The sequence below is a fragment of the Schistocerca piceifrons genome, chromosome 3 (genome assembly GCF_021461385.2).
Source record: "Schistocerca piceifrons isolate TAMUIC-IGC-003096 chromosome 3, iqSchPice1.1, whole genome shotgun sequence".
NCBI classification, from domain to species: Eukaryota; Metazoa; Arthropoda; class Insecta; order Orthoptera; family Acrididae; genus Schistocerca; species Schistocerca piceifrons.
Window position 1 is genome coordinate 39,078,361 of NC_060140.1, and position 12,764 is coordinate 39,091,124.

Here is a 12,764-nt window from a genome sequence, read left to right on the forward strand (position 1 = left end):
GGAATTAAATACAAAAGGCACAATGCCGACTTAAGTAGAAGAAGACTGACTCTTCTTACTGTCTATGTTTGAACCTTTAATGTGAGATCATTTTTAGATTCCGGTACTTCACATCAGGTGTACTGTAATCCTTGCACCTTCTTATGACGATGAAACACAGAAAACACATTGGAATTAAATACGTAAGGCACAATGCCAACTTACGTACAAGGAGACTGACTCTTCTTTCTGTCTATGCTTTGAACCTTTCCTGTGAGACCAGTTTTAGATTCCGATGCTTCGCTTCAGGTTTACTGTATCTCTTGGACCTTCTTATTGACGATGAAACACAGAAATCGCATCGGAATTAAATGCTAAATGCACAATGACGATTTAAGTACAACAATACTGGCTCTTCATACTGTCTATGTTTTAAACCTTTCCTGAGAGATTAGTTTTAGATTCCGATGCTGCGCTTCAGGTTTCCTGTATCCCTTGGCCCTTCTTATTGACGATGAAACACAGAAATTGCATCGGAATATAATACAAAAGTCACAATGCCGACTTAAGTACTAGGAGACTGACCCTTCTTACCGTCTATGATTGAACCTTTTCTGCTAGACCAGTTATAAATTCCGATGTTTTACTTCGGGTTTACTGTATCCCTATTGCCTCCTTATTGACAATGAAAAAAATAAATTGCATCGAAATTATATTCTAAAGGCACAATGCCGACATAAGTACAAGAAGACTGACTCTTCTTACTGTCTACGCTCTGAACCTTTCCTGTGAGACCAGTTTTAGATACTAATGCTTCAATTCAGGTGTACAGTATCCCTTTGAACTTCTTATTGATGATGAAACACAGAAATCGCATCGGAATTAAATACTAAAGGCACAATGGCGGCTGAAGTACAACAAGTCTGACTCTTCTTACTGTCTATATTTTAAAGCTTTCCTGTGAGATTAGTTTTACACTCCTGGAAATTGAAATAAGAACGCCGTGAATTCATTGTCCCTGGAAGGGGAAACTTTATTGACACATTCCTAGGGTCAGATACGTCACATGATCACACTGACAGAACCACAGGCACATAGACACAGGCAACAGAGCATGCACAATGTCGGCACTAGTACAGTGTATATCCACCTTTCGCAGCAATGCAGGCTGCTATTCTCCCATGGAGACGATCGTAGAGATGCTGGATGTAGTCCTGTGGAGCGGCTTGCCATGCCATTTCCACCTGGCGCCTCAGTTGGACCAGCGTTCGTGCTGGACGTGCAGACCGCGTGAGACGACGCTTCATCCAGTCCCAAACATGCTCAATGGGGGACAGATCCGGAGATATTGCTGGCCAGGGTAGTTGACTTACACCTTCTAGAGCACGTTGAGTGGCACGGGATACATGCGGACGTGCATTGTCCTGTTGGAACAGCAAGTTCCCTTGCCGGTCTAGGAATGGTAGAACGATGGGTTCGATGACGGTTTGGATGTACCAAGCACTATTCAGTGTCCCCTCGACGATCAACAGTGGTGTACGGCCAGTGTAGGAGATCGCTTCCCACACCATGATGCCGGGTGTTGGCCCTGTGTGCTTCGGTCGTATGCAGTCCTGATTGTGGCGCTCACCTGCACGGCGCCAAACACGCATACGACCATCATTGGCACCAAGGCAGAAGCGACTCTCATCGGTGAAGACGACACGTACCCATTCGTCCCTCCATTCACGCCTGTCGCGACACCACTGGAGGCGGGCTGTACGATGTTGGGGCGTGAGCGGAAGTCGGCCTTATGGTGTGCGTGACCGTAGCCCAGCTTCATGGAGACGGTTGCGAATGGTCCTCGCCGATACCCCAGGAGCAACAGTGTCCCTAATTTGCTGGGAAGTGGCGGTGCGGTCCCCTACGGCACTGCGTAGGATCCTACGGTCTTGGCGTGCATCCGTGCGTCGCTGCGGTCCGGTCACAGGTCGACGGGCACGTGCATCTTCCGCCGACCACTGGCGACAACATCGATGTACTGTGGAGACCTCACGCCCCACGTGTTGAGCAATTCGGCGGTACGTCCACCCGGCCTCCCGCATGCCCACTATACGCCCTCGCTCAAAGTCCGTCAACTGCACATACGGTTCACGTCCACGCTGTCGTGGCATGCAACCAGTGTTAAAGACTGCGATGGAGCTCCGTATGCCACCGCAAACTGGCTGACACTGACGGCGGCGGTGCACAAATGCTGCGCAGCTAGCGCCATTCGACGGCCAACACTGCGGTTCCTCGTGTGTCCGCTGTGCCGTGCCTATGATCTTTGTTTGCACAGCCCTCTCGCAGTGTCCGGAGCAAGTATGGTGGGTCTGACACACCGGTGTCAATGTGTTCTTTTTTCCATTTCCAGGAGTGTAGATTCCGATGCTGCGCTTCAGGTTTCCTGTGTCCCTTGGCCTTTCTAATTGACGATGAAACACAGAAGTTGCATCGGAATAAAATACAGAATTCACTATGCCGACTTAAGTACAAGACGGCTGACTCTTCTTACTGTCTACGATTTGAACCTTTCCTGTGAGACAAGTTTTAGATTCCAGTGCTTCACTTCAGGTGTACAGTATCCCCTTGACCTTCTTATTGACGATGAAACACAGAAATCGCATCGGAATTAAATACTTAAGGCACAATGACGAATTAAGTACAACAAGACTGACTCTACTTACTGTCTATGTTTTAAACCTTACCTGGTAGATTAGTTTTAGATTCCGATGCTGCGCTTTACGTTTCCTTTATCCCTGGGACCTTCTTATTGACAATGAAACACAGAAATTGCATCGGAATTAAATACAAAATGCACAATGCCGACTTAAGTACAAGAAGACTAACACATATTACTGTCTATGTTTTGAGCCTTTCCTGTGAGACCAGTTTTACATTCCCAAGCTTAACTTTGTGCTTACTGAATCCCTTGGACGTTCTCGTAGACGATGAAATACGGAAGTTGCATCGGAACTAAGTACAATATTCAAAATGCCGATTTAAGTACAAGAAGAGTGACTCTTCTTACTGTCTATGTTTTTAACCTTTCATGTGAGGCCAGTTTTAGATTCCGATGCTTCACTTCAGGTGTACTGAATCCCTAGGACCTTCTTATTGACGATGAAATACTGAAATCGCATTGGAATTAAATACAAATGGCACAATACCGAATTAAGTACAAGAAGATTGACTCTTCTTACTGTCTATGCTTTGAACCTATCCTGTGAGACCAGTTTTAGATTCCAATGCTTCGCTTCAGGTTTACTCTATCCCTTGGACCTTCATATTGACGATGAAACACAGAAATTGCAGCGGAATGGAATACAAAGGCACAATGCCGACTTAAGTACAAGAAGACTGACTCTTCTTACTGTCTATGCTTGAACCTTTTCTATGAGACCAGTTATAAATTCAGTTGTTTTAGTTCAGGTTTACTGTATCCCTTGGGCTTTCTTATTGACGATGAAACACAGAATTTCCATCGGAATAAAATACAAAAGGCACAATGCCGACTAATTACAAGAAAACTGAGTCTTGTTACTTCTATGTTTAGAACCTTTCCTGTGAGACCAGTTATATATTCCGATGTTCACTTCAAGTTCACAGTATCCCTTGGCCTTTCTTATTGACGATGAAACACAGAAATTGCATCGGAATTAAATACAAAAGGCACAATGCCGACTTAAGTACAAGAAGACTGACTCTTCTTACTGTCTATGAATTGAACCTTTCCTGTGAGACCAGTTTTTGATTCCGATGCTTCACTTCTGGTTTACTGTTTACCTTGGACCTTCTTATTGACGATGAAACACAGAAATTGCATCGGAATTAAATACAAAAGGCACAATGCCGACTTAAGTACAAGAATACTGACTCTCCTTACTGTCTATGATTTAAACCTTTCCTGAGAGTTTAGTTTTAGATTCCGATGCTGCGCTTCAGGATTCCTGTATCGCTTGGACCTTCATATTGACGATGAAACACAGAAATTGCAGCGGAATGGAATACAAAGGCACAATGCCGACTTAAGTACAAGAATACTGACTCTCCTTACTGTCTATGTTTTAAACCTTTCCTGTGAGATTGATTTTAGATTCCGATGCTGCGCTTCAGGATTCCTGTATCGCTTGGACCTACTTATTGACGATGAAACACAGAAATTGCATCGGAATATAATACAAAAGGCACAATGCCGACTTAAGTACAAGAACACTGACTCTTCTTACTGTCTACACTTTGAACCTTTCTTGTGAGACCGGTTTTTAATTCCAATGCTTCACTTCAGGTGTACAGTATCCCCTTGACCTTCTTATTGACGATGAAACACAGAAATCGCATCGGAATTAAATACTTAAAGCACAATGACGAATTAAGTACAACAAGACTGACTCTACTTACTGTCTATGTTTTAAACCTTACCTGGTAGATTAGTTTTAGATTCCGATGCTGCGCTTTACGTTTCCTTTATCCCTGGGACCTTCTTATTGACAATGAAACACAGAAATTGCATCGGAATTAAATACAAAATGCACAATGCCGACTTAAGTACAAGAAGACTAACACATATTACTGTCTATGTTTTGAGCCTTTCCTGTGAGACCAGTTTTACATTCCCAAGCTTAACTTTGTGCTTACTGAATCCCTTGGACGTTCTCGTAGACGATGAAATACGGAAGTTGCATCGGAACTAAGTACAATATTCAAAATGCCGATTTAAGTACAAGAAGAGTGACTCTTCTTACTGTCTATGTTTTTAACCTTTCATGTGAGGCCAGTTTTAGATTCCGATGCTTCACTTCAGGTGTACTGAATCCCTAGGACCTTCTTATTGACGATGAAATACTGAAATCGCATTGGAATTAAATACAAATGGCACAATACCGAATTAAGTACAAGAAGATTGACTCTTCTTACTGTCTATGCTTTGAACCTATCCTGTGAGACCAGTTTTAGATTCCAATGCTTCGCTTCAGGTTTACTCTATCCCTTGGACCTTCATATTGACGATGAAACACAGAAATTGCAGCGGAATGGAATACAAAGGCACAATGCCGACTTAAGTACAAGAAGACTGACTCTTCTTACTGTCTATGCTTGAACCTTTTCTATGAGACCAGTTATAAATTCAGTTGTTTTAGTTCAGGTTTACTGTATCCCTTGGGCTTTCTTATTGACGATGAAACACAGAATTTCCATCGGAATGAAATACAAAAGGCACAATGCCGACTAATTACAAGAAAACTGAGTCTTGTTACTTCTATGTTTAGAACCTTTCCTGTGAGACCAGTTATATATTCCGATGTTCACTTCAAGTTTACAGTATCCCTTGGCCTTTCGTATTGACGATGAAACACAGAAATTGCATCGGAATTAAATACAAAAGGCACAATGCCGACTTAAGTACAAGAAGACTGACTCTTCTTACTGTCTATGAATTGAACCTTTCCTGTGAGACCAGTTTTTGATTCCGATGCTTCACTTCTGGTTTACTGTTTACCTTGGACCTTCTTATTGACGATGAAACACAGAAATTGCATCGGAATTAAATACAAAAGGCACAATGCCCACTTAAGTACAAGAATACTGACTCTCCTTACTGTCTATGATTTAAACCTTTCCTGAGAGTTTAGTTTAAGATTCCGATGCTGCGCTTCAGGATTCCTGTATCGCTTGGACCTTCATATTGACGATGAAACACAGAAATTGCAGCGGAATGGAATACAAAGGCACAATGCCGACTTAAGTACAAGAATACTGACTCTCCTTACTGTCTATGTTTTAAACCTTTCCTGTGAGATTGATTTTAGATTCCGATGCTGCGCTTCAGGATTCCTGTATCGCTTGGACCTACTTATTGACGATGAAACACAGAAATTGCATCGGAATATAATACAAAAGGCACAATGCCGACTTAAGTACAAGAACACTGACTCTTCTTACTGTCTAAGCTTTGAACCATTCCTGTGAGACAACTTTTAGATTACGGTACTTCACATCAGGTGTACTGTATTCCTTGCACCTTCTTATTGACGAAGAAGCACAGACATTGCATCGGAATAAAATACAAAAGCAACAATGCCGACTTAAGTACAGGAAGACTGACCCTTCTTACTGGCTATGTTTCGAACCTTTCCTGTGAGACCACTTGTAGATTCCGGTACTTCACATCAGGTGTACTGTACCCCTTGCACCTTCTTATTGACGATGAAACACAGAAATCACATTGGAATTAAATACGAAAGGCTCAATGCCGACTTAAGTACAAAGAGACTGACCCTTCTCTCTGTCTATGCTTTAAACCTTTCCTGTGAGACCAGTTTTAGATTCCGATGCTTCGCTTCAGGTTTACTGTATACCTTGGACCATCTTATTATCGACGAAACACAGAATTTGCATCGGAATTGAATACAAAAGGCACTATGCCGCCTTAAGTACAAGGAGACTGACCCTTCTAACCGTCTATGATTGAACCTTTTCTGCTAGACCAGTTATAAATTCCGTTGCTTTACGTCGGATTTACTGTATCCCTTGGGCCTTCTTATTGACGATGAATCACGGAAATTGCATCGGAATGAAATACAAAAGGCACTAATACGACTTAAGTACAAGAAAACTGACACGACTTACTTGCTATGTTTTGAACCTTAACTGTGAGAACAGTTATAGCTTCCGATGCTTCACTTCAGGTTTACTGTATACCTTGGATTTTCTTATTGACGACGAAACACAGAAATTGCATCGGAATTAAAAACAAATGGCACAATGCCGACTTAAGTACAAGAAGATTGACTCTTCTTACATTCTAAGATTTGAGCCTTTCCAGTGAGTCCAGTTTTAGATACCCATGCTTCACTTCAGGTTTGCTGTATCCCTTGTACCTCCTTATTGACGATGAAACACAGCAATTGCATCAGAATTAAATACGAAAGGCACAATAATGACTTAAGTACTAGAAGACTGACTCATCTCACTGTCGATGTTTTGAACCTTTCATGTGAGGCCAGTTTTAGATTCCGATGCTTCACATCAGGTGTACTGTATGCCTTGAACCTTCTTATTGACGACGAAACACAGAAATTGCATCGGAATTAAAAACAAATGGCACAATGCCGACTTAAGTACAAGAAGAGTGACTCTTCTCACTGTCTACGATTTGAAAGTCTCGTGTGAGACTAGTTTTAGATTGCGATGCTTCACTTCAGGTTTACTGTATCCCTTGGACCTTCTTATTGACGATGAAGCACAGAAATTGCATCGGAATAAAATACAAAAGGCACAATGCCGACTTAAGTACAAGAAGACTGACTCTGCTTACTGTCTACATTTTGAACCTCTTGTGTGAGACCAGTTTTAGATTCCGATGCTTCACTTCAGGTGTACTGTGTCCCTTGGACCTTCTTATTGACGATGAAACACAGATATCGCATCGGAAAGAAATACAAACGGCACAATGCCGACTTAAGTACAAGAAGACTGACACTTCTTAGTGTCTATGTTCAGAACCTTTCCTGTGAGACCAATTTTGAATTTCGATGCTTTACTTCAGGTTTACTGTATCCCTTGGACCTTCTTATTGACGATGAAACACAGAAATTGCATCGGAATTAAATACTAAAGGCACAATGACGACTTAAGTACAACAAGACTGACTCTTCTTACTGTCTACGCTTTGAACCTTTCTTGTGAGACCAGTTTTAGATCCCAATGCTTTACTTCAGGTGTTCAGTATCAATTCGACCTTCTTATTGACGATGAAACACAGAAATAGCATCGGAATTAAATACAAAAGGCACAATCCAGACTTAAGTACAAGAAGACTGAATCCTCTTACCGTCTATGTTCTGAACCTTTCCTGTGAGACCAGTTTTAGATATCGATGCTTCACTTCAGGTTTACTGTATCTCTTGGCCCTTGTTATTGACGATGAAACAGAGAAATTGCATCGGAATTAAACACAAAATGCACAATGCCGACTTAAGTACAAGAAGACTGACTCTTCTTTCTGTCTATGGTTTGAACCTTTCCTGTGAGACCAGTTTTAGATTCCGATGCTTCGCTTCAGGTTTACTCTATACCTTGGACCATCTTATTAACGACGAAACACAGAATTTGCATCGGAATTAAATACAAAAGGCACAATGACGTCTTAAGTACAAGGAGACTGACCCTTCTTACCGTCTATGATTGAACCTTTTCTGCTATACCAGTTATAAATTCCGATGTTTTACTTCGGATTTACTGTATCCCTTGGGCCTTCTTATTGACGATGAAACACGGAAATTGCTTCGGAATGAAATACAAAAGGCACAATTCCGACTTAAGTACAAGAAAATTGACTCATTTTACTTTCTATGTTTTGATCTTTTCCTTTGAGTTCAGTTATAGATTTCGATGCTTTACTTCAGGTGTTCAGTATCAATTTGACCTTCTTATTGACGATGAAATACAGAAATTGCATCGGAATTAAATACAAATGGCACAATGCCGACTTAACTACAAGAAGACTGACTCCTCTTACTATGTTTTGAACCCGTACTGTCAGACCAGTTTTAGATTGCGATGATTCACTTCAGGATTACTGTATCCCTTGGACCTTCTTATTGACGGTGAAGCACAGAAATTGCATCGGAATTAGATAAAAACGGCACAATGCAGACTTAAGTACAAGAGGACTGACTCTTCTTACATTCTAAGATTTGAGCTTTTCCAGTGAGACCAGTTTTAGATATCCATGCTTCACTTCAGGTTTGCTGTATCCCTTGTACCTCCTTATTGACGATGAAACACAGAAATTGCATCAGAATTAAATACGAAAGGCACAATGCTGACTTAAGTACTAGAAGACTGACTCTTCTCACCGTCGATGTTTTGAACCTTTCATGTGACGCCAGTTTTAGATTCCTATGTTTCACTTCAGGTGTTCTGTATCCCTTGGACATTCTTATTGACGATGAAACACTGAAATCGCATTGTAATTAAATACAGCTGGCACAATGCCGAATTAAGTACAAGAAGACTGACTCTTCTTACTGTCTATGATTGAACCTTTTCTATGGGACCAGTTATAAATTCCGTTGTTTTATTTCAGGTTTACTGTATCCCTTTGGCCTTCTTATTGACGATGAAATACAGAAAATGCATCGGAATGAAATACAAATGGCACAATGCCGACTTAAGTACTAGAAAACTGACTCATCTTACTGTCTATGTATTGAACCTTTCCAGAGGGACGAGTTATAAATTCCGATGCCTCACTTGAGGTTTAGTGTATCCTTTGGACCTTCATATTGACGATGGAACACAGAAATTGCATCGGAAATAAATACAAAAGGCACAATGCCGACTTAAGTACAAGATGACTGACTCTTCTTACCGTCTATGATTTGAACCTTTTCTGCTAGTCCAGTAATAAATTCCGATATTTTACTATGGGTTTACTGTAACCCTTGGGCCTTCTTATTGACGATGAAACACAGAAGTTTCATCGGAATGAAATAAAAATTGCACAATGCCGACTTAAGTACAAGAAGACTGACTCTTCTTACTGTCTATGATTTGAGCCTTTCCTGTGAGACCAGTTTTAGATTCCGATGCTTCACTTCAGGTTTACTAAATCCGTTGGGAATTAAATTGACGATGAAACACAGAAATTGCATCGGAATTAAATACAAAAGGCACTATGACGACTTAAGTACAAGAAGACTCACACATCTTAAGGTCTATGATGTGAACCATTCCTGTAAGACCACTTTTAGTTTCCGATGCGTCACTTTAAGTTTACTGTATCCCTTGGACCTTCTTATTGACGATGAAACACAGAAATTGCATCGGAATTAAATACAAAAGGCACAATGCCGACTTAAGTACATGAAGACCGACTCTTCTTACTGTCTATGATTTGAACCTTTCCTCTGAGACTAGTTTCAGATTCCGATGCTTCACTTCAGGTTTACTGAATCCCTTGGACCTACTTATTGCAGATGAAACACAGATATTTGTAATGGAATTAAATACAAAAGGCACCATGCCGACTTAAGTACAAGAGGACTGACTCTTCTTACATTCAATGATTTGAGCCTTTCCTGTGAGACCAGTTTCAGATTCCGATGCTTCACTTCAGGTTTACTGTATCCCTTGGCCCTTGTTATTGACGATGAAACACAGAAATTGCATCGGAATTAAATACAAAAGGCACAATGCCGACTTGCGCACAAGAGGACTGACTCTTCTTACTGTCTATGTTTGAACCTTTCCTGTGTGACCAGTTTCAGATTCCGATGCTTCACTTCAAGTTTACTGTATCCTTTGGACCTTCTTATTGACGATGAAACACAGAAATTGCATCGGAAAGATATACAAAAGGCACAATGCCGACTGAAGTAAAAGAAGACTGATTCTTCTTACTGTCTATGCTTTGAACCTTTCCTGTGAGACCAGTTTTGGATTCTGAAGCTTCACTTCAGGTTTACTGTATGCCTTGCACCTTCTTATTGACGATGTAACACAGACATTGCATCGGAATTAAATACAGAAGGCACAATGCCGACTTAAGTACAAGAAGACTGACTCTTCTTACTGTCTATGTTTTGAGCCCTTCCTGTGAGACCAGTTGTAGATATCGATGCTCACTTCTGGTTAACTGAATCCCTTAGCCCTTCTTATTGACGTTGAAACACAGAAATTGCATCGGAGTTAAATGCAAAAGGCACAATGCCGACTTAAGTGCTAGAAGACTGATTCTTCTTACTATCTATGTTTTGAACCTTTCCTGTGAGACCAGTTATAGATTCCAATGCTTCACTTCTTGTTTACTGTATCCCTTGGACCTTCTTATTGACGATGTAACACAGAAATTGCATCGGAATTATATACAAAAGGCACAATGCCTACATCAGTACAAGAAGACTGACACTTCTAATTGTCAATGCTTTGAACCTTTCCTGTGAGCACAAGTTTTAGATACCGATGCTTCACTTCAGGTTTACTGTATCCCTTTCCCTTCTTATTGACGATGATACACAGAAATTACATCGGAATTAAATACAAAAGGCACAATGCCGACATAAGTACGTGAAGACTAACCCTTCCTGTTGTCTATGTATTGAACCTTTTCGGTGAGACCAGTTTCAGATTAAGATGCTTCTATTCATTTTTACTGTATCCATTGGACCTTCTTATTGAAGATGAAACACAGAAATTGCATCGTGATTAAATACAAATGCCACAATGCCGACTTAAGTAAATGAACACTTACTCTTCTTACTGTCTATGTTTGAACCTTTCCAGTGAGACCAGTTTAAGATTCCGATGCTTCACTTCAGGCTTACTGTATCACTTGGACCTTCTTATTGCCGATGAAACACAGAAATTGCATCGGAATTAAATGCAAAAGGCACAATCCAGACTTGAGTTCAAGAAGACTGATTCCTCTTACAGTCTATGATTTGAAAATTTGCTACGAGACCAGTTTTACATATCGATGCTTCACTTCAGGTGTACTGTAACACTTGGACCTTCTTATTGACGTTGAAACAGAGAAATTGCATCGGAATGAAATACAAAAGGAAAATGCAGTCTTCAGTAAAAGAAGACTAACTATTCTTAGTGCCTATGTTTTGAACCTTTTCTGTGAGCACAAGTTTTAGATACCAATACTTTACTTCAGGTTTACTGTATCCCTTGGACCTTCTTATTGACGATGACTCACAGAAATTACATCGGAATTAAATACAAAAGGCACAATGCCGACTTAAGTACATTAAGACTGACCCTTCTTACTGTCTATGTTATGAACCTTTCCTGTGAGACCAGTTTCACATTAAGATGCTTATCTTCAGTTTTACCGTATACCATGCACCTTCTTATTAACGGTGAAACACAGAAATTGCTTCGGAATTAAATACAAAATGCACAATGCCGACTTAAGTACAAGAAGGCTGACTCTTCTTACTGTCTATGTTTTAAACCCTCCCGTGGGACCACTTTTAGATTCCGATGCTTCAGTTCAGGTTTACTATATCCCGTGGACCTTCTTATTGACGATGAAACACAGAAATTGCATTGGAATTAACTACAAAAGATAAAATGCAGACTTAAGTACAAGAAGTCTGACACTTTATACTTTCTATGTTTTAAATCTTTCCTGTGAGACCAGTTTTAGATTCCGATCCTTCACTTCAGGTTTACTGTATCAATTGTACCTTCTTATTGACCATGTAACACAGAAATTGCATCGGAATTAAATAGAAAAGGCACAATGCCGACTTAAGTACAAGAAAACTGACTCTTCTTACTGTCCATGATTAGAAACATTCCTGTGAGGCCAGTTATAAATTCCGATGCTTCTCCTCAGGTTTACTGTATCCCTTGGGCCTTCTTATACAATATAAAACACAGAAATTGCATCGGAGCTAAATACTAAAGGCACAATGCCGACATAACCAGAAGAACACTGACACTCCTTACCGTCCATGTTTTGAACCTTTTCTGTGATACTAGTTTATATTCCGATGCTTCACTTCAGGTTTACTGTATCCCTTGGACCTTCTTAAGGTCGATGTAACACAGAAATTGCATCGGAATTGAATACAATAGGCACAATGCCAAATTAAGTACGGGAAGGCTGACTTTTCTTACTGACGATGTTTGAACCTATCCTATGAGACCAGTTTTATATTCCAATGCATCACTTCAGGTTTACTGTATCCAATGGACCTTCTTATTGACGATGAAACACAGAAATTGCATCGGAATTAAATACAAAA